Consider the following 22291-nt stretch of genomic DNA (forward strand, 5'->3'; position numbering starts at 1 on the left):
AGAGATATCAAATCTATATAGTGGTTATTGACCTGTGTATGGGTGGACACAGGAATACGTTTCTATCAGTTAGAAGTCAAAACTGCAGTTCTTTAACTCATTCTTATGCATTAAACACATTCAAGACAGCAGGCTACCAACTTCAATCTGTCAAAAATAAAATGCACACGTTTATATGGAGACGATTATTTTAACGACAGCACAGCTACACGGCCACACGACTACTCATGCCGATGTAGCCGAATTAGGCTAATTTCTATTTTTGTCAACTACAAAACAGAAATAGTGTTGCTAATATAATAAAAAAAATGTAAATCAAATTAGTGCTTAAAAAATATATTTTTTTTACTTAATTAAGAGAAGTTTCTGATAACCATATTGAAATAAATTAATAACAGGTACATAATTAATTATAACCATATATATATTTTTACTCAAAATAATTGTTTCAGTCTTAATTACTTTGGAATTTTGTACGGTTATTTTTTATTAAAGTGGCACCACTGAATTATTAATCAGCTGTTTACTTTGTAGCTGTCGTCTTTAAAATAATTCAGTAGCTGCCATACGACTACAACTGTAACCAGCAGAATTTGTGTTCGTGTAGTCGTGTAGCCTGTTGTCTTGAATGTGTTTAATGCATTAGGATTATTAATTAGAACTGTTTTATTGTTCTTTTAACTCCTTAATGTATGCAATCGCTAGCACTAGTTTACAAGATTGTCCAAACTATTTTCATTAAACTTATTTTGCTAAAAATTGTTATATTTGGAAAACAAAAAATACTTAAATCTGTTTAATTCAATGAATAATTAAGTTTGTGTATTTAAAAAACTATCCTGCATAGATGTTGTAATTGAATGTGCAATTTAAAATTTAGTATTAAAACCTTTTCTCCTAAAAATATGCAACTTAAACATTTTAATTGAAGTTAAAAAATGATTATAAATTATTTGCTTCCCTTTCTTACCTTTAGCTGCAGCTAAAAATAATTCTCTGTAAGCAAAAATTGCTTTCATAAACGTAAATTTTAATTAAATATTAACAATTATTTAAATATGAATGCATGAATACTTTTGCGCCATAAATAAATGAATATTAAATGTCTGACTGTCTATTTGCGAGTAGTACTTGTGTATGTGTTAATTAATTAATTAAGTACATTTATTTTTGCAAATGCTGCAAAAAAAAATAAACAAAGCAAACAACATTAAATGGTTTAATTTTTTATCCGCTGCTTCCTAAAACTAATTAAATATTTTTCTTTTTGCTATTTTAGCTGTTTTTTTGGTTGCCTTTTCTTCGTAATGGAGAGTGAGAGTAGTTGTTATGAATAAATATGACTATTTAAGTTTTATCTTTAAAACCCCGTGAATGTTGGACATGATACCCACCAACAAGCAAACAAGCAAGAAGGTCCCAAATGCTTTAGGGCAATTAAAATTCCATAAATATTTTTTTTTGGCCAACATTTTTGGTTCATTTAACACATAAACATGTTCTAAAATAAACATGTACACACAGCTACAGATACATGACCTATAGAAACAATGTTGAAAGCAAATATACAAATTTAAGCCAAATAAAAAGTAGAAAGAAAACAACAAGAAAACCAAGCATCGACAAGATTACAAAGCAAATAAACGAACGAACGAAACAACTCAATATTGTACTCATTGGTGCTACAAACATACTCACACTCAGCATTCAACAGAATGAGGCAAAAAGATACTGCAACGCAGATAAAATTATAACAACAGTTTATAACCACGAACAAAAAAAATAGTATCTTAATACAACAAACACAAATACGAACTGAAATTTAAACTTAAAAATGAATGTTTTTTTCCTGTAGTTTGGTTTTGGTAGCAACAACCAAAAAGGCCTGAACTGAAGAACAAAAGTCAATAGAGGAGAAATTTATATCGAAATAAAAACGAACATTTTGTAGCGAAAAAATAACTGGCACAAAACCTCAATTGCAATTGGTGTCAGAACATTAGGAGGGCTCCATTTATAGGAGGTAATGAAAAGTTTTCGATATCTCGAAGGACAAATATGAAATATTCTCCAATTTGTTTAGCTTGTTATGATTTTTGTTCACATTTGTGTTGTATACTTCTGAATATTAAATCGCGTTCATGCCTTGATGACTATGAGTGCCAACCACTGATTTACAGATATGAAGTCTTTATTTAAAACTAGCAGACCCGGTGCGCTTCGCCACCCCAATTAGAAGAAAGAAATAGTACTATTAAGTCTCCGTTTGTGAATCTAATTGTAAATGTCTAATTTCATATTTCTGGGTCCATTATTATAGAAAATGCAAAATGTGTTCCTAATTTAAAATTTTTATGTTTATTATTATAAAATATTCAAAAAGTACCATTGCAATAAGGAAATAGTACCATTGATTATCACTTTTAAATTCGCATTCACTAAACCCTAACCCGTCAAGTTTGAATTTTAGATTTGTATATCATTTCCTATATTATCAACTAATGTTGTTTCTATAATACTTAAGATTTAATAAATTATCACAAAACCGAAACCGATCGGATTTTAATTTTTTAAAACCGAAACCGCGGTTTTGAAATTCTTCGATTTTTTGGAAACTCTAGGTCCATTATTATAGTAAATTCAAAAAAGTACCATTATTATATATAAAAAGTACCAAAAATCCCCCACTTGTGGTTTCCCACTCACTCCGGTCCATATAAGCTTAATTTCATGTTTTTAGGTTCATTGGTGAAGAAATTACAAAAAGTACCATTCGAATAAAGAAAAAGTACCAAAAAGTCTCCCCTAGAATTCTAACTCACTTAGGACCATGCAGTATGCTTAATTTCATGTTTTAAGTCCATTGCTATAGAAAATTAAAAAAAAGTACCATTAGAAAAAACAAAAGGTACCATGAGGTATCCGCTTGAATTTTCAATCACTTAGGACCATATACGCTCAATTTCATATTTCTAGGTCCATTATGTTATAGAAAATTCAAAAAGTAACATTAGAATATAGAAAAAGTACCAAAAAGCACCCACTTGTAGTTGCTCACCCACTCGGGTCCGTATAATCTTTATTTAATGTTTCTAGGTTCATTGGTGAAGAAATTACAAAAAGTACCATTTGAATAAAGAATAAGTACCAAAAAGTCTCCCCCTAGACTTCTCACTCACTTAGGACCATATATATTTAATTTCGTGTTTCTAAGTCCATTGTTATGGAAAATTCAAAAAAGTACCATTAGAATATAGAAAAAGTACCAAAAAGCAGCCACTTGCGGATTCCCACTCACTCTGGTCCATATAACCTTTATTTCATATTTCAAGGTTCATTGGTGAAGAAATTACAAAAAGTACCATTCGAATAAAGAAAAAGTACCAAAAAGTCTCCCCTAGAATTCTAACTCACTTAGGACCATGCAGTATGCTTAATTTCATGTTTTTAAGTCCATTGCTATAGAAAATTAAAAAAAAGTACCATTAGAATAAACAAAAGGTACCATGAGGTATCCGCTTGAATTTTCAATCACTTAGGACCATATACGCTTAATTTCATATTTCTTGGTCCATTATATTATAGAAAATTCAAAAAGTACCATTAGAATATAGAAAAAGTACTAAAAAGTATACACTTGTGGTTTTCCAGTCACTCGGGTTCATATAAGCTTTATTTCATGATTCTAGGTTCATTGGTGAAGAAATTACAAAAAGTACCATTCGAATAAAGAAAAAGTACCAAAAAGTCTCCCCCTAGAATTCTCACTCACTTAGGACCATATATGCTTAATTTCATGTCTCTAAGTCCATTGTTAAAGAAAATTCAAAAAAGTACCATTAGAATAAGAAAAAGTACTAAAAAGTATACACTTGTGGTTTTCCAGTCACTCGGGTTCATATAAGCTTTATTTCATGTTTCTAGGTTCATTGGTGAAGAAATTACAAAAAGTACCAATCGAATAATGAAAAAGTACCAAAAAGTCTCCCCCTAGAATTATCACTTACTTAGGACCATATATGCTTAATTTCATGTTTCTAAGTCCATAGTTATAGAAAATTCAAAAAAGTACCATTAGAATATAGAAAAAGTACCAAAAAACCCATACTTGTGGTTTCCCACTCACTCGGTTTATATATAAGCTTTATTTCATGTTTCTAGGTTCATTGGTGAAGAAATTACAAAAAGTACCATTCCAATAAAGAAAAAGTACCAAAAAGTCTCCCCCTAGAATTCTCACTCACTTAGGACCATATATGTTTAATTTCATGTTTCTAAGTCCATTATTATAGAAATTTCAAAAAGTACCATAGATGAACAAAAAAGTACCTATAGTACAGTTCACACATTTTGGTACCTAAATATTATCCCCTATTCCTAACACTAACTTCACTCAAATACATATCAGCTAACTTTAATGTCGATAACGGAAATAATTTAAATTTTAAAAAAGTACCATTAGGAGAAAAGTACCAATTTCCCTTTTCTTACTTGAACACCCCTCAAGTTTGAAATTTAAAAATATTCCATTTTGCCAAAATTGTTTATGCTACAGGCATGTATCAAAATATTAAAATCTGTGTTAATGTGCCCAAGAATAAATATGTTTTAAAAAAAGTACCAAACTGTTTACCCGGATTTGGCCCAATATACACCTTGGTACTCGAGTTCCAAATAACACCCTGTTAGTTAATTTTTGTATGAATCCAGGAACCAACGTTAAAAAAAATTATCAAAATTGGCTTAATAATTTCAAATATAATGTATTTTACCGATTTTATCCCCTTTTTGGTACCTTTTTTATCCCCATTGAGGTGGTACAATTTCATTGAAATAAATTTCTGTAACGTGGTGGGAGCTCATAATAAAATATTCGTATGTCTATGTCAAATTATAGAAAAACATATTTTATGAAAAAGTACCAAAAATTAACACAATTTTTATCCCTTAAAGGTTCGAATTTCCAAAAAGTACCAAACTTATATTTTTTATTTTTTGTTAGTTAAAGAATACGATTTAAAATTTGTTTCTATGTTTATTGGTTTAAAAGATACATAGGGTGCAAAAAAAGTACCAAAATACAGTTTTTACCCGTTTTCTCCCCTAAAAGTTTCGAATTTCCAAAAAGTACGAAACACCTGTCAGCTTATTTTTTAAATGGAGTAACATGCAACTTTAAGTTTTTTTGTATCTTTATTAGTTTTGAAGATATAAGGTTACCGAATTTACCCGTTTTTACCCTTTTTTACCCCCTAAACGTTCGAATTTCCAAAAATCCCTTCTTATCGGATCGTTTTGGGGAGGGAGGAACCCACAGTTAAAATTTCGTGATTCTAGCTTCAGCCGTTTGGGCTGTGCGATGATGAATCAGTCAGTCAGTCAGTAACGTTACTCTTTTATATACAGTGGTGGCCACGAATTTAAGACAAAAATAGTTTGCTAAATTCCACGTGATTGTCAATTATTTGTTCAAATATTTCCACACATATGTATGCATGAGGACTGTTTTAACACACAAGTGTATTTTATTCGACTGTGTTAATTCATACATATTCACCACGAACACATAAACTTTTTCTACAGCTTGACCAACAATTTTTTTTTTAAATAAACATATTTTCTCACATTTATATCATTATATTTTTATTATTATAAAATATTCAGACCAAATTTCGTATTTTTAGTTCCATTAGTTTCGGTCATATCATGTTATTAACAGCGGATGTTCGCTGAGGTGGGTCAACGTATTTCCACATATCTTTGTCCATATATGTTTTACCGATTTTTCCAAACATTTTCCAGAAACTAGAAACATTAATAATAAATTTCATACCCTTAGATGTCCTTTTATTTTGGCTCTATCGCACTTAAAATTCAGTTGATGAAAAAAATGCAAGTATTTGTCTTAAATTGGTGGCCACCACTGTATATTTAAAATAAACTGTTACTTTTTATTTGGTTGTTTATAAATGGGAGCCTCCTAATGTAGCTGACAGTAGTTCTCTACGGCATTATTTCAAGGACAACTTAATTTTTTAGTGAACAATTTGGAAAAAGGGCAAAAACACTGAATCACATATTTTCTTTAGTTTAGGGGAAATTTATTAAATTATATTTATTAGTAGCATTTTTTTTTATTTTACTTTTCTTCTTTCTAATAATAGATTTTTTAGTGTTCCACCGGTTCGGATTCTGTTGGGCCTTAATTTTGCCGAAGTCACAATATTGTTTTATTTCAATATACAAAAGATTTAAAATTTGATATGTTTTTTTGTATTAATTTTAATGGCAAAATATATGAATTTTTTATTTTTCTTATTTAAGATTTTTTTTTTTATTTTAAATTCATCTTAAAAGTTTTTTATGAATTTAACAAAAAATTTAATAAAAAAAATGTTGACAAAAATTGACGTAAAAAAGGGCCTTCGATAGGACACTGCTGTTTGAAGTATTTAAAGAAGGGAAGCCAATCGAGGTTTATATTTACAAATCCTCTGATTTTGAAATTAATCAGAGAACCATGTGATTTCGTTACCCCGATAAATTTGTACATATATAAACTTGAGTAATATGCACAAACTGGAGTTAACTGAGCTCTTGTAACTCTCATTCAGTTCATTTTAATTTAAGTAGTTTAATCGGACACGTGTCGTAACAAATACTGTAAAGCTATTGTAGTTTTTATGACTGTAAGAACGCTAAAATTAATCAAACTATCATTGTAAGAGAATAAAAGAGTTTAGGCCATAATTTGCTTTCTTTTAAAAAGCTTTAGTTGTAGAAAAAAATCATCAATGAGGGATATAGAAGAAATGTCTGCGATCTCCACTTTTTCAGTTACTGTAATAAACAACAAATATCTGTATCTGTAAGATTCTCGTGTTTATTATGTTATATGTTATGTAACTAGGGGCCATTATTACAACTTGTCGTTATAGTTAAAGTTACCTTTAAGGGTACCTTTTCTATTGCTTAAAGTTACCTGTAACTGTAACGGCAAGTTGTAATAATGGTATATTTGAATTAAATGAAGATATGAAGTAAGTTTGAGTCAAATTCATATGGAGCTTTTTCGACAAACACGAGAAGATATTTTGCAGATTGTGCTGTATTTGCTTTAATCAAATAGACATTGAGATAGTTTAGTTTTCTTCTAAAATTAATAATACATTAAAAAGTTTAGTTTCAATTAAAGTTATTGAATTTTAACATGAACAAAATATATAAAAATTAATATTATTGTTAATATTATATAAATATTTTAGTATAGAGTTTTTTTTTTGGAATTGAAACAAAACTTCATTCAAAACTCAATAAATAATTAGCAAAAGTAGTTTGCAGAAATTGAGAGATTTTTGGAAAATATGGCAAAATATACCATCTCCAGTGGATATTACTGTCTTTGCTTGGAGATAATGGAGATTGGTGACTTTGCTTCTATACCTCTGATATTTAAGTTCATTTTATAGACTTTCGACCCATCCTCAGATTTCATTGCAATTCGCAGTGCATATTCTTCACTTAATAGCGCATTAAATGTCTATCATTATCTTCTACTGTTCACATTTTTGTCCTACAAACCTTGGTGTCGTCTGAAAAGATTTCCTCTTTAATAACATATCTGTGGATATAATTAACATAGCTGTGAAAAACACAACATTGAATAAAAACCTTGAGTTGATCATTGTACAAATATAACTTTCTAGAATCATCGATAGATGGAGCTGGAAAGCTCTGGATGGTAATTCAGTGTATATAAGACGGCAGTGAGAACATCCACCAGTCAGTCTAATTTGAAGCATCTTTAAGTAAAGATAGATTAACTGCTGTACAGTGTATTAAAACACATATAGTGACTAAAACTGTTAAACTGTTGTTGTGCACATTTGAATAAATAAAAAGTTTTTACAAATTTTAAACTAGTTACTAAACTGGAATCAAAAGTATTTTTTAAAGGAAATAAACCACCGTTTTTAACAGGTAAAAACGTTACAATATCTTTCTGGTACAATAGCTATATTGACTGATGTTGTATAAGAATTTTCATGCTCCAGGGAATAAATACAATCTGGTTTAATCGATTTTGGGGTCTTGTAAATAGGGGTTCAAAGAAACAAACATATTTAAGAACCCCTGAACTATTTATGAAATTATACAAAACTTCGTATTGTTTTCATTTTCTGCCTCTTCTCTTCAACTTTATCTTTGATTGTGAGCGGTGTGGTGGCAGAAAGTATTGGTTGGTATGTGCCTAATTCAATATACATACATAGATACACACTTATACAAATATTTGTTATACTTGTTTGATAAATACCGTTATAAATTTCAGATTTTTATTATTAAACTTATTCAAGAATTTTGAAAACTTGTGCCACTATATTTTATTTCCTTCTCATTCTCATGTTTGGCTTTTCTTATTGTATTTCTCCTACAAAAGCAAAAAATCATGAATACATTTCTTTTTCATTTTCTTCTTTACTTTATTTTAGTTTTAATAATTCAAGGTTTTATATTTAAGTCAAATCGAGAAAAAAATGCCAGAGAATGAAAGCTAAATGTTTTAAATTATCAACCCAAAAAGGATATTTTTTTTTATTTTTAGCTGCCATAAAAGCAGAAAAGCAAAACAAAATATGTACATTTTAAATTGTTTTCGCCATCGCCATGTTAGATTTATTTCGGTCGTAGTTGTTGTTGTTGGTGGAGCAGGAGCTAGTATCTCAACTGAAATATGTAGATACAACTTTTATTTATATAGTATTTACTTACATTTATTATATGTATGTATTTTAACAACTATTTCAACTATGCCTGACAAAATTTATGTTAAATAAAAAACTACTTTTATACAGCAGCTAAATCACCATCATCATCGTCGTCCCGTCCGCTTAAACATTTTGAAATGCATTTCATTAAAATTTATACAAGTGAGTTCTAAATTAAATGTAATTTTTTTTCCATTTCTTCTGTTGGTTTTTCCGACAATCCACCAACCCATGCATCGACCCCATAAATCAAAATATTATTTTTTTCCCTTGAGTTTTGTGGCTTTTTTATTGTGTGTTTTTGGTTAAATTCTATTTTTGTATGTAAATTCATAAAATTTATTGTATTTAAATTAATATGTCTGCCATGATGTCTACATTTTATGTTTTCTAGAATCTCACAAACCATTTTAGTCGTACATACATTTATCACAAGTGACGATTGTCAGCAAGAAATCTGATTAAATTCCATTGCAGATGTTTAAGCGAACGAAGCTGATGTTTCTATTCTAATTTATTTTAATATAATTGCAGATGTGTCCCAAATGAATTTTAGGAAAGTTTTCACTTTTTTCTAATTAAAATCCTAGTGTAACAGCGAGCCAAAAAAGGTCAACATGGCAAATTTTACAAGAAACTGCTATTTTTTTAATTAATGATATTTAATGTTCAAAAATAAAGTAAAGTTTTCTTAATAATCTGTCTGAAAATATATTTTTATGAAATTATTTAATGATAAAGGCAAAAAAAAAAAATGTTTTCAGTCCAGACATCGCGAACAAAACGATCATCCTTTGTGCATTACCATAAGATTATCCCAGCTAAAACAAAGTAATGACATGCCATTACTGATTAAGTTCCTATTCAGTGAATACCAAATACTACCAGCACACAGTCGGGCAGAATCAAAATTTGTGTGGAAATAAATCTGGCATTTCTAAACGACTGGTTCGATCGGGATAAAATTTGTTAAATTTTTAAACACGTGCCATTTTTGTTTCCCTTTCGATTTTAAAGATTTTTATATTTTTGGAAAGTGCTCGGCTAGGTCTTGAAAAACATAGTCGCGTGTGCTATTTATTTTTTTTAATTTAGTTATAGGCATTTCAAAATCGAAATTTTAAAATTTTGCCATACCTTGGTCCGCTTTTGTAAAAAGATAGGGCGTTATTTTGAATAATATACAAAAGATTTCAGAGAAATATTAATTATGGATCCAAAAATAAACGATTTTCAACTAACTCTTTTGATATTAAAAAAAAACTTTATTTAAGAACATATAACAATTTTATGGTTTTCTTTACGTAGAACATTTTGGAATAAAAAACATGTCCTATTTTTCGAATATGTCGCCCCTTACGCCCTTCGGATTTTGACCCATTTTTTTTAAAAATTTCATCTTTGGACCACATGTTCTAAAATCCCAAAGCTGGAATCAGAAAACTGAGAGCAGCATTGGAAACCCTGATATGTTACCTATTCATCCCCAAAGTATTTTCCCAGTCTTGAAAGAAATGTAGACCCTATGATCAAAATTGTAAAAAATAAAATTTTTGGGATTTTTGCTCCAATTTTTAGGAATAGTGGGATTCCCTTTGACCTTTTGACAAGTTTTTTTTACACTTTCATTGAGTTTTGTTAATAAATAAAGATTTTATAACATATTAAATATTTATTGAGTTTCTAAAACTAAAATTTGTATGAAAATTTTAATAGGATTGCAAATATTAGTAACAATTTGATCCACATTTATTTTTGGTTTAGATAAGTAAATTTTTGGTCCTACAAAACAAATTTCAAGTCAATATGTCAATTAAATTCAAAAAAATGCCACTTTAAAAATCCGTCCTTCAAAAATAATGCACTTTTCATACTAAAAAATGATTAGAAATTTATGTTTAGTTTGAGGATATTTGTCGATTGGGTCATACACCTTTGAGAAAATTTCATAAGAAAACGTCTAGCGGTGTCAAATCGAAGGATCTTGGTAGCCAATTCCAATAACCATAACCACAAATTTTTCATGTTAAATATCGTCCACATCTTTCAATTTGGCCCACAATATATTAGTTGTAATTGATCCAAAAAGTACATTTACGAAGTACTTGTTCATGGCGAGGTATCGACTGCCTCTACGGGTTATAGAGCCGCCAGCAGTGAAATTTAATCATTTAGACGCGGTGAATAATCGCTGGCTCTTATTTGAAAACCCTTTATAAGTAGCTATTTTATTATATATATGTATTTATTATATACACAGAAAAAAAATTCATAATTGGAATGAATTTTGTAATAAATATTATTAATCGAACTTGACTTTTTTTCCCAAACTTATTTCATTCAAAATAAGAACATGTTCATAAATATTATAAAATTGTACATGACGGAAATTTTTGCTTTTTTTACTTAATTTTTTTAATAAATTGCATTATAATTGTATTATATAATGAATTAGTGCAAGAATATTTGCATAATAGCCATATATTGGCCAATATTTTAAGATAAAAAGGAGAATATCTGAAACTTAAAAATTATCATTAAACATAATAAAACATTCATAAATATAAAAGCATTTCATCCTCTTAAATCAATTTAATCATTTTCGCGCTTTTTATATCATTTTGTTGCTGAAAATCATAAAAAAACTAAAAATTTTCCATGAAAAATTTCAAACATTTTTGAACAACATAAAAATAAAAATGAAATTGAAATTATATTTTTCAAGCCTTCTAGATTTTATTTCAAAACATAAAATATTAAAAAAATCATACTATTTAAGAAATTATTTATAAATGTTATGAATTGAAATCAATGAATTCGAATCATAATATTTATGTTGAAACTTTTTTCTGTGTATATAGAGATCTGCATGGGAACCTTAATTCACAAACGAATAACTGTAAAACATAGAATATTTTATTTTATTTTATTCATTTAAGTAAAGAATCCTAGCCAATAGGTCATAATCGGTTTCAATTATTCTTATTATTCACAATAGCCACTATAGCGCATAAGTAGTTCTCTTTGTACCAAAGGAAAGGGGACAGTTTCCTTTTTTTCCCTCGTCTCTATATGTTATCCTAAATTTCAAAATCAGCAGTCCCCAGACCAGGGGACAGTACTAACTGATCCCATTTCGTTTTTACTGATAACGGCAACTGTATGTTCTTATCTTGTGACCAGTTATTTTAGTCTGTTAAGTACTTGATATTGTGTAAGTAGTGAAAAGTTATTATATTATTATTTTAACCCATTACTTGGTAATGAAAGTTTTTACTGGGACTTATTGTTCCTGTGAGCATACATAGTTCTGTTCTGGTTTTATTTTATTACCAGTAAAAGAAGATTTAATTGAGATTATTCTCTTAATTCTGTTATGAGACTTAATTGATTATATGTGACTTAGTATAACTGTAAAGCATTATTCGTACAAATTTTAATAACAAAAAGTTAATTTCATGCTGAAATTAAATCAGTACACACCACAAAGCCTTTTTGTAAACCTTTCATTTGCATATTGTACCCGTAGCAACAAAAAAACAGAAAATAAAAATAAGAAAAAACCCCAGCCAATATTAAGATTCATTTAACAAATTGAAAAACACAACAGCAGCAACAAAAAACAACAATATTTCAATCAATATTTGCATGGCTGTCATAGTTGTATCCAAAGAATAAGTGCATTAAAAAATTTCACCAAATATTTGTTTGTTGGTGCGAGTTTCGGATTGGTATTGCAGTTTTTTTTTCCTCTTTGTATCATTTTGCAATTTTACAAATAATCATGAAAAGTGACCATAAATATACATGAATACGTGAGTAAATGACATTTAAAAAAATACAAATACAAATGCACACGAATACATACATATGTATGTATGAAATGCATAAAAAGGATATTGAAATGAGCAAAAAAAAATATATAAAAATGTAGTTTTGCAGCAGCACCATGGCGAAGTGATGATAAAACTGACTTTTTGTAAATGTTTGAACACACAACAAACAAAACAGCGAACCCCATGTTGCAGAAACATGTTGGTACAAGTTTGCACTTATTGCAAATAAATTATTTAAACAGCAACTGTGTGAAGGCAAACATAAACCCACAAAAGATAAAATAAAATACAGCAAATTCATGACAATTGGGATCCCTACAGTTTAGTTTGCCACCAAATGAATTGAACTCAAACTGTTGCATGTTGCAATTTCATTTATTGAGAGTAATTTTATCTAAGAAATTGTTTGGTGTCTTGAGCAATCACCAACCACCAACAGGCTTCAACCTCAATTTGAGGCTACAAAAAATCATGTTTGGTTCTGCTTCATTAGAAATCAAATGCCACAAAATGCTGTAAGAAAATCTAGTTAAATCTAGGCCGTAAGTCCCTTAGGAGGTGAACTAAAAGGTCTTTAAGCTGTGACTCTGTTTCCAAGTCTCTAACAAATTGTGTTGCTTTATGGTCCTTTGTGACACTAATGCCTGGTGTAAGGAGCATTAAGAATGATAAGACACTCACTAAATATGGGTACAACGAACAGAAACAAACACAAAAGACAAAATGAAACTGCAATTTGTTACTGACAAATGTCATCAGTGTAGATTTATTTTTATTTTTTGTAAAAAAAAAGAACAAAATGTGAATAAACAAAAATAACTGAAAGGATATACAAGGACTTTATGCAGGTTATAACAATAATCGTGATGATCATTGCAGGCAGTAGTTTATAGTCGTGAATTCATACGCGCGTCATGTGGTGGGTGGGGCACAATGATAAAAACAAACACTTCAAATGATAAAAAATAAATGCAAGTTGGTTCGGTTTCGGTTTCTGTTTTATTTTTTATTATTATTATTGCAACATTTGATAAATTATGAAAGAGTTGTGATGACTATGATGATGACTCTTCATTATATTATATTTTTCATATTCTGTTGCAAAAATAAATAAAAATTCCATAATTTATGTATTTATTTTTAAAATGTTATAAAAAGTTCATGATATACTTTTTAACATGTTACACCGTATGTATCGTATAATAAATAATATAGAATAAATAAAAATAATACTCAAATACTTACAGCAAAAAACCAAAATTTATACTGCTGCCAAATGATGTTTCTTCATGTCTAACCATATGTTGCAACATATAAACTGCAAGTAAAATGAAAAGAGAGAGAGAAAAAAAAACAGCAAATTATTAATAAATTCTACAATATACAATCACTTTTTTTTTGGCTTAAAATAATAACAAATATTGTACACATTTGTTTAAATCACAATACAAACATGTCCAAGTCTTATTAAATAATAATGTTCTTAATTAATTTTAATTAAAACTAATTGTCACCAAACAATATGGCAGCAGTAAATGTGTGAGAAATACGAAGAAATAGGTGGGGTTTTTCCTTCATATATATTTTACAATGGAAAATTGTACTTCATACTCTCCCCCTTAAAGGCAACATTCACTCGACATGCAATTGAAAAACCATTTAATAATTGATGTTTATGTGCAGAGTTAGAGTGTACCTAAGTATAGCAGGGAGTCAGTCCTACATCCAGTCCATAACTTTTTAAATTTACACAATTGTAGCTTTTGTAACATTATTAGTGTTGTTGTTGTTGTTGCTGATGTTGTTATGAAAACTATTTACAAGATAAACGAAAATATACTAGAAATGTACATAAACCACATGTTGTACTAAATAAATAAACAATTTTCTTACAATGTTGTTGTGTGGAGTCACTAATGATGACTCTGGTAAATTTAAAAGTTTTAAATTGAGGAACAATTTCCAAGACTTTTTTCAAAATCGTGCATCAAATATGCACCCATGTTAAGTCTTATTAAAGAAAATATTAAATAAGTGTTTTAAAAGAGTAAAATCTTTTACATATGACGTGTTCTATTCATGCAAACATGTTGGCAATGAATTTTGCGAATTATTTTTTTGAAAGGCTCTCATATTATTTTTCTAAACACTTACAATTTTTAATTCTTATGACCGGCTGACTGACTAATTCATCAGCTCTCAGCCTAATCGCATAAAGCAATAGATTCGTCTTACCCCCCAAAAATAATTAAAAGTAAATTTAGTAACCATATACAACGCTTTCGAAAAGCAACACTTATATTACAAAAGAAGCTCAGTTCTTTTTTTAGTTTTTTCTAAGCATATTTTTTTAGATTTTGAATACTTTAATAGTATCGTTAAGTTCTGATTAAAGACTCGTTTCAGTAATGTCTTTAGTTTCGTCTATTACCATGTCTTCCTTCAACTCATTATCACAAAGTTCATCATAGAATATTCTAGAAAAATGTCATTTGTTGAAGTCGTATAAAGTTCAGAAAGTTCCAAATCGATATGCGTTAAAGAACTTAGAAGCAAATTTTATAAAAAAAAATTCGGGTTAAGGTTTTAAAAGAAGCCAATCATTTGTGATATATGTCACGATATTACGGAGTGTCTACAAAAGCGGCTTTTACATTTCATAAAACAGCACAGAGTGCCTTTATATTTCTGGCCCGATTTGGTATCATGTCACTATTGAAAAAAGCTTCTTGCAAATCCACCCAACTACAGATCTTCGGCCTGGGGAAATGTATTGAGCTCTTGTAAAAAAAAGAATTAAAAAACACAGGAAAGGTATCCCAGGAAATGTCCCATTTTAAACGTAAGTGGGCCACTCGTCCAAAAAGGTAACGAAGCAACTACAAAATCTTTAATGGGAGAATTTCCGGAAAAAGAGGTTATTAATTTATAAATATTTATAAATAGCATGTCAATATCTTAAAGTTTAATGAATTTGTACAATATTTGAATAAAGTTAAGTATTTTTGAAAATTTTTATATAGAAAGTTTTATTTAACTTGATATAAGTGTAAATTTTTTTTGGCTTACTATTTAGAAATTAAATTTACCAAAAAATGGAGACCTAATGATTCGAATTATCATTAGGAACATTTAATGATCCTGAATGGATGACAATAATAGTACATAATATTGTTTTTTACGGTTCTTTATTACAATTTTCGATAATAATGAACCTAGAATCTTGAAATTATGAGCACATGTTTGAATGATTTTCAATCCACAAAATCGTGTACATTATCCGATTTTGAACTTAAACGAAAAGTATTTAAATTTTAAATATATCCAAACCTAAGTTCGACTAAGCAGAAATCAAAACAGCAAAATTTTGTTGGAAATAGAAAAACCAAAAATTTTAAGTGGAATGAAAATTAAATCATGCATCCAAATTAAACTGGCAACCCGCTTTTTTATACCCTTCATCTTCGTGAGAAGGGTATATTTAAGTTTGTCATTCCATTTGTAATTTCTACATTATTCATTTCCGAACCTATAAAATATATATATATTCTGGATCCTTATAGATAGCGGAGTCGATTAAGCCATGTCCATCTGTCTGTTGAAATCAATTTTCTGAAGACCCCAGATATCTTCGGGATCCAAATCATCAAAAATTCCGTCAGACATGCTTTCGAGAAGTTTTCTATTTAAAATCAGCAAAATCGGTCCACAAATGGCTGAGATATGAGGAAAAAACCAGGACAACATCGATGTTTGACCTATTTTTGACCTATATCTGGATTACTAAGTCATTCATATAGACAATATGGATATCTAATGATAGATATTTCAAAGACCTTTGCAATAACGTATATAAAACCATAGTATGTTGGACATACAATGGGTCAAAATCAGAAAAATATTTTTTAACCCATTTTTTTCACCAAAAGCTTTTGTTCGCTAAATATTAAAAAAAAAATTAAAAAAACAAATCGAAAATTTTTTTTCCCAAAAAATTAAAAAACTGCAAAAAAAAATAAATTTTGTTTCCTAAAAATATTTAAAATTTTTATTTTGGAGTATAATTTGGTGAAGGGTATAAAAGATTCGGCAAAGCCGAATATGGATCTCATACTTGTTTTGATTTTATTGTGAAAAAAAATAAAATATTGCGATTGGTACATTACGAATCGAGAAAAAGCTATCCAATTGTAGTCGAGAATTAGCCTAAACATTAAATTTCAGAGAATTTATCAAAAATTAAACTGGGAATTTAGCACATAAGGAGTGAGATCGAAAAATTCTTAACATACATATATGTTTATAAAAAAGAAACCACTAAACTTACAGCTTTAATTTTTTTTTTATTTGATTGAAATTATTATTACAATTTACAAAAAAAATTATTTTTATAGTTTTAATCACTAGTGATGAAATTTTGAACCTTTTTCGGAAACCCTTCCATTAACGTTTTTATAGTGCTTTCTGTCACTTTGCTCGAACATGTAGTCCATCTCCGTTTAAAATCTACCACACTTTTGGACACCTTTTTTGTACTCTTCAATTCTCTTTTAACAAGAGCCCAATATCTCTCCACTGGCCTTAGCTCCGGGCAGTTTGGAGGATTTGCCTCTCTTGGTACAAATACCACATTATTGTTCTTGTACCACTCAAGGGCTTGTTTGCCATAGTGACAGGATGCCAAGTCAGGCCAAAAATAAGTGGACACATTATGAAGTCTTATGAATGGAAGCAGCCTTTTTTGTAAACATTCCTTGATGTAAATTTCGGTATTTATAGAGCCCGTTGTAACAAATGAGTGGCTTCTTTTGCCGCAACTGCATATTGCTTGCCATACCAAGAACTTTCTGGGAAATTTTGTCTGCGTTTGGGTCCTAAACTTTTCTTCAACATTCCCTCGAGCATCAGCAACATAAAATTTTTGACCTGGAAGTTGCGAAAAATCTGCCAGAACATACGTTTCGTCATCCATTATGCAGCAAGAATATTTTTTTATAAAACTTGACTTCAATTTCCGTGCTCTGTTTTTGGCCTCTAAATTTTTAGTAGCGTTCCTGTCAGGAACTTTTTGAGCCTTGTATGTTTTTAAACCTGCATTAGCTTTAACTTTTCGTACCAAATAGTCCGAGCACTGAGCTAACCGGGCTGCTTTCCTACCGGATGTGTTGGGAGCTCTTTTGAAAATGCGTTCTATTTTTTTGGCTTTAGAAACATCATGTGGACCATTCCTTCTACCTGAACCAGGTTTTCTATCAACTGACAAGTTCTCCCGGTACTGTTTAATAACATTGGAAACAGTTTGACGGCAGACCTTTGTATGCTTGGCCAACTTTTTGTAAGACCAAGTTGGGTTTTGTTGAAAATATTTAATAATTTCAGTACGCACTTTTTTCTGGTCACTCATTTTAATCAGATTAACAAAAAAATTAATATAATTGACATTACACATAATAACTGACATGTTTTTCAAAGGTAACTTGATCAAAAAAAAATTCAAATAATACTTGGGTTAAAAAATGTAATGAAAAACGTGTGTTAAGAATTTTTCGATCTCACTCCTTACATACTAAATTTTACTTTATATTAACAAAAATAAGTTTTTAAACTGCTTCTTTCGCTTAGAAAGCGAACAAAAACATTCGTTCGATATCGAGAAACTGGCCGTTAGTTTTTTGTTAAAGAAATGTTCTTCCCTTCAGAGAATAACCGATTGTTGTCTAATTAAATGACAGGAGAGCATGAAATAAATATGATTTAAACTTAACCAGAGACACTTAGCTAGTGATTACTAGATCCTTTTGGAAGTTGAAATTTTCAAGTAACCTTTGACATTTGGTACGAATTTTCTTAAGTTTACTTAACTTTTTAAAGGGGGAATTATAGCAAATGCAGTATTCAGACAGATAGTGAACTAATCTGCGATTATATAACACATAGTTCTAAATGGTTCCATAATTTTATATTAAAATACTAAAATGTGTTTCATTCAGATTTAATACCTTTTGAAATCTGTAAATGACGATGTACAATATGTTGCAATGTACTTGACAATTAAACTCAATTGACCCATAGGCAAATTGTATTCATATTTACTATTTCTGTCTCGTATTGTCTTGTCTTTCTGTTCAATCCACACTGTAAATGTTGACCTTTTCAGCTCGTTATGTAGTTCAACATCGTCTTTATATTCATCATTATCATTGTCAGCGACTATGACCAATATACAGTTGTGCACGTATACATACGCCATAAATTCATCGTACATAAATGTCATCAGTCATTTAACAAACATTTACAATCATCGCCAGTCCCATCACCAGCGCCACTAACATTAATCAGTAGGTTAAATAGGTTTTATACTCGTTCTACATACTTACGAGTCTTACATTCCTTTACTGTTTGTTTGCTTATTCGTTCAATTCATTCATTTCTCCAACGTTTGCTCTTTTAACCATTAAGCAAACCGAAAACAAATGAAAAAATACTTAATAATATTACAAAAAAAAAAGAAGAAAATTATTCAATGTTAAACATTAAAAATAATAATGATAATGACAAACCAAACAAAAAAATAATAATAAGAAGAATGAAAATTGAAGAAGAAACAACAATGTTTGCTCGTAGCTGTAACAAATGCGTTAAAGTTTTTCCGTAACGAACTTTGATTAAGCACCCAATGACCCTTGACAGACAAAAGAACGTTCCATAAAAGCCAGAGCGTAAAAAAACAGTGGAAAATGGTCATAAGAATGCAATAAAATGTGCAAAGTACCAAAAACAAAAAAAAACTACAGTCAATAATTGAAAATTATTGGTGGCGTTTTAAGCGTTAAATAGATTGAAAGTCATAAAAATTGTCGTAACATGACAGGTGTTTTTATTTTTATCCTCCAGTTGTCATTAAACATTGACGACAGCATTAAAAATAATTATTGCCATGGCTGGACAAATGACCTGCCTTTATGCTCTGATAACATTGTATCATTTTTTGTTCGTTCCATATTAAATCCCTTAAAATGTATATGAGCAGATACATATTTATGTACTTAAATTGGTAGGGACGAACAAACAAGTACGATGAAATTTAATTCAGCATAATGAAACAATGTGAAAAATGTATGCAGTATATAAATAGTGTTGATGAAAAAGTATTAAGTATTTCAGTATTGAGTACTTTTTATACTTGATGCTCAAAAGAACTTACAATTTAAAATGATTGACATTTTATATGACTACTTTGTAGTAGAAAGACTTAAATTTGGTATCAAATAAAGTTCATAAAATAGATGAATTTGAATCAAAATAAATCTATCCAGACAGAAAATGACAATCAGCACTTCTTTGTGTAGAGATTTTACCAAATTTGTCTCTTTTGTTCGAATAAAACGAATACTTCTAATAAGAGATTTCAACTTGTTCTAATAATTTGAGTACATGTTTAAAATTATAAATGGATTTTTGGCGATTTATAAAAAAAAATGTGAGACCCGAGGTGACCAGCTTTGAAGGGCCACCAATCCGCCTACGAAGCTGCGCAATTGTAAATCAACAAGAAAGCACCTCAGCTCTAACCGTATTAAATTTCGTTACGATATCTCCACAATTTTCTTAGATACCGAATTATTTCCAAAAGAAAAAAAAAGCGTGCGATTTCAATTAATTTCAATAGGCTTCGTCCAAAACAATGAAATGTATCAAAATTTACTAAATTATCTTCTAAATTAGGAGCGGCACTTTGATCACAAGATTAATATGGACAGACATCCGTATTAGACCATCAGATTTAAATCTATAAATAGTATAAACAGTAAATTCTGTATTAAAGACTACTTTAACATTAAAATAGGGGATGCATAAAGGCCAAAGTCCAGTTCACATTAAGTGCATAAATCATACAATATTATGGTGCAGTCAAACTGCCCTCTGTCCAAATTAGTTTTTCTTTTTTTTTCCTAATGACCATGAAATTACTTGTGTGTTATAGGTATTTCAAGTACCGTCTGTTAAATCCTTGCATGTGCACATAATCAAAATTGTTTTGATGATGGTGTTCCATCAAATAAAATTTGTTTATTTGTTTTTAACATGTGATATGTATAATTTTCATTGAATGCCTTAATTTTTAGAAATTGTAACGCAGTCAAAATTCTAAGAATTAAAAGAAATATTTATTGGTTCTCAATGTGCAAGCTGGTGATGGAAAGAGTTGTTGCTAAATGTTGTTGGTAACGGAAAGTGGACAATATTTAAATTGTTTGGGAACAATTATAGGGTTGGTAAGCTATAGAGTACTAGCAGCTGGAATTTCGTGTAAATTTTCGCGTAGCTTGTCCAGTTGTGACAAAATGTTGACAATTTATCTATGAATTTTAAGCAAACTAGATACACAATATTATTAATTACTTCATAATAGAATAACTTCCATTGAATTAGTTCCGTGGCCTGCCATAGAATATCTAAGATTTATCAATTTAACCTTTAGTAAGCCAACGCCATATTAAAGCGACAGGTTCGATTTATAAAAAAAACGTTAGATCTATATCCGGTAGCTTCACCTGAGGAACCAAAATGAGTCGATTACCTTTCCTCTTGTGATGTACAAAGGTACATTTTTAAATTGCAGTTTTTTCATTTGTATAGGGTGTTGAAAGAGTCTAGTAAAAGAATTATTAAAATCGAAAATTGTTGGCAGCTGACAAGTCTAGTACAGCAAAATAAGCCACTAACTAAAACGAAATTTTAACCCTACCATACCACAATTATAAGTAATAATACATTTAATACAATTGCAAGTTTTTTATGTATGAATGTTGCATGTTAAATTGTTATTAGAATACATTTGTAACAACAACAACAACTAACATTTAATTGATGATTGTTTTATTGCAATAAAACAAAGAAACAAAATACAAATACATTTAAAACATGGCAGAAATAAAATCAACTTCTATTACAATTTTAGTAAGAAAAACACTCTCTAAAAACAAATACATACAACGTACTTGTAAATGTGTTTGATGGCAGTATATAAATGGAAAACATTGTTATTTTTAGGACGTGACCAAAATTCTATTCCTCTCTATTGTAGCCTATAACCTGCAGCCCGTTTGTATTTTTCCTTAAGAAAGGGAAAAAGAGAAGAAATTTCATACAAAAAAATCCTTAAACACGAAAAACCTTGCTTATCGCTAAAACGTTTCTAAATGCACGCACAACTACTACAAAATCCTTAGAGTGAAAGCTAAAGGAACAAAAAAAATAATAAGATACGCATACACACACCTAAAGAAATGTCTAACAATAGAAGACAAATTTAAAGGAAGGGGGGGAGGGGACAAGAAAGGAAAACACTTTTGAGTTAAATTTAGTCCCAACTTGAGTGAAATTACTTTGTATGACGAGACAAACAAAAAACGAACTAAAAACTAAAAATAAAAAATAAAAACTAAAAAGAATTAAACTAAACTAAGTATTAATAATGACATACTAGTGTGTAAATGTTTGTATATTTATTTGTATATCAGTATGTGAGTTTCTGTTTCAGAAAAGGTGTACTAAACAAAGTGCCTAAACAAAGGCTGGGAATGTGAAAATGACAGAAAATAAAGCCACAAAACTGTAACAACTTAAGAAGTCCTACATACACTTAGATACAAAAAAAACATAATCACACGACTTAGAATGAAA

The 22291-nt window shown here is 29.5% G+C and overlaps 1 protein-coding gene across 3 annotated transcripts in view; it reads right to left on the reverse strand.

Annotated features, from left to right (window-relative positions):
- kek5 (kekkon 5) overlaps positions 1-22291 on the reverse strand; it is a 279052-nt gene that overhangs the window by 137961 nt on the left and 118800 nt on the right. For all 3 annotated transcript variants that reach the window (XM_065510037.1, XM_065510035.1, XM_065510036.1), the window contains exon 3: positions 13850-13922. The gene's annotated coding sequence lies outside the window, so the exon portion shown is untranslated. The remainder of the gene's footprint in view (positions 1-13849; positions 13923-22291) is intronic.

This window comes from Calliphora vicina, chromosome 4 (genome assembly GCF_958450345.1).
Source record: "Calliphora vicina chromosome 4, idCalVici1.1, whole genome shotgun sequence".
NCBI classification, from domain to species: domain Eukaryota; kingdom Metazoa; phylum Arthropoda; class Insecta; order Diptera; family Calliphoridae; genus Calliphora; species Calliphora vicina.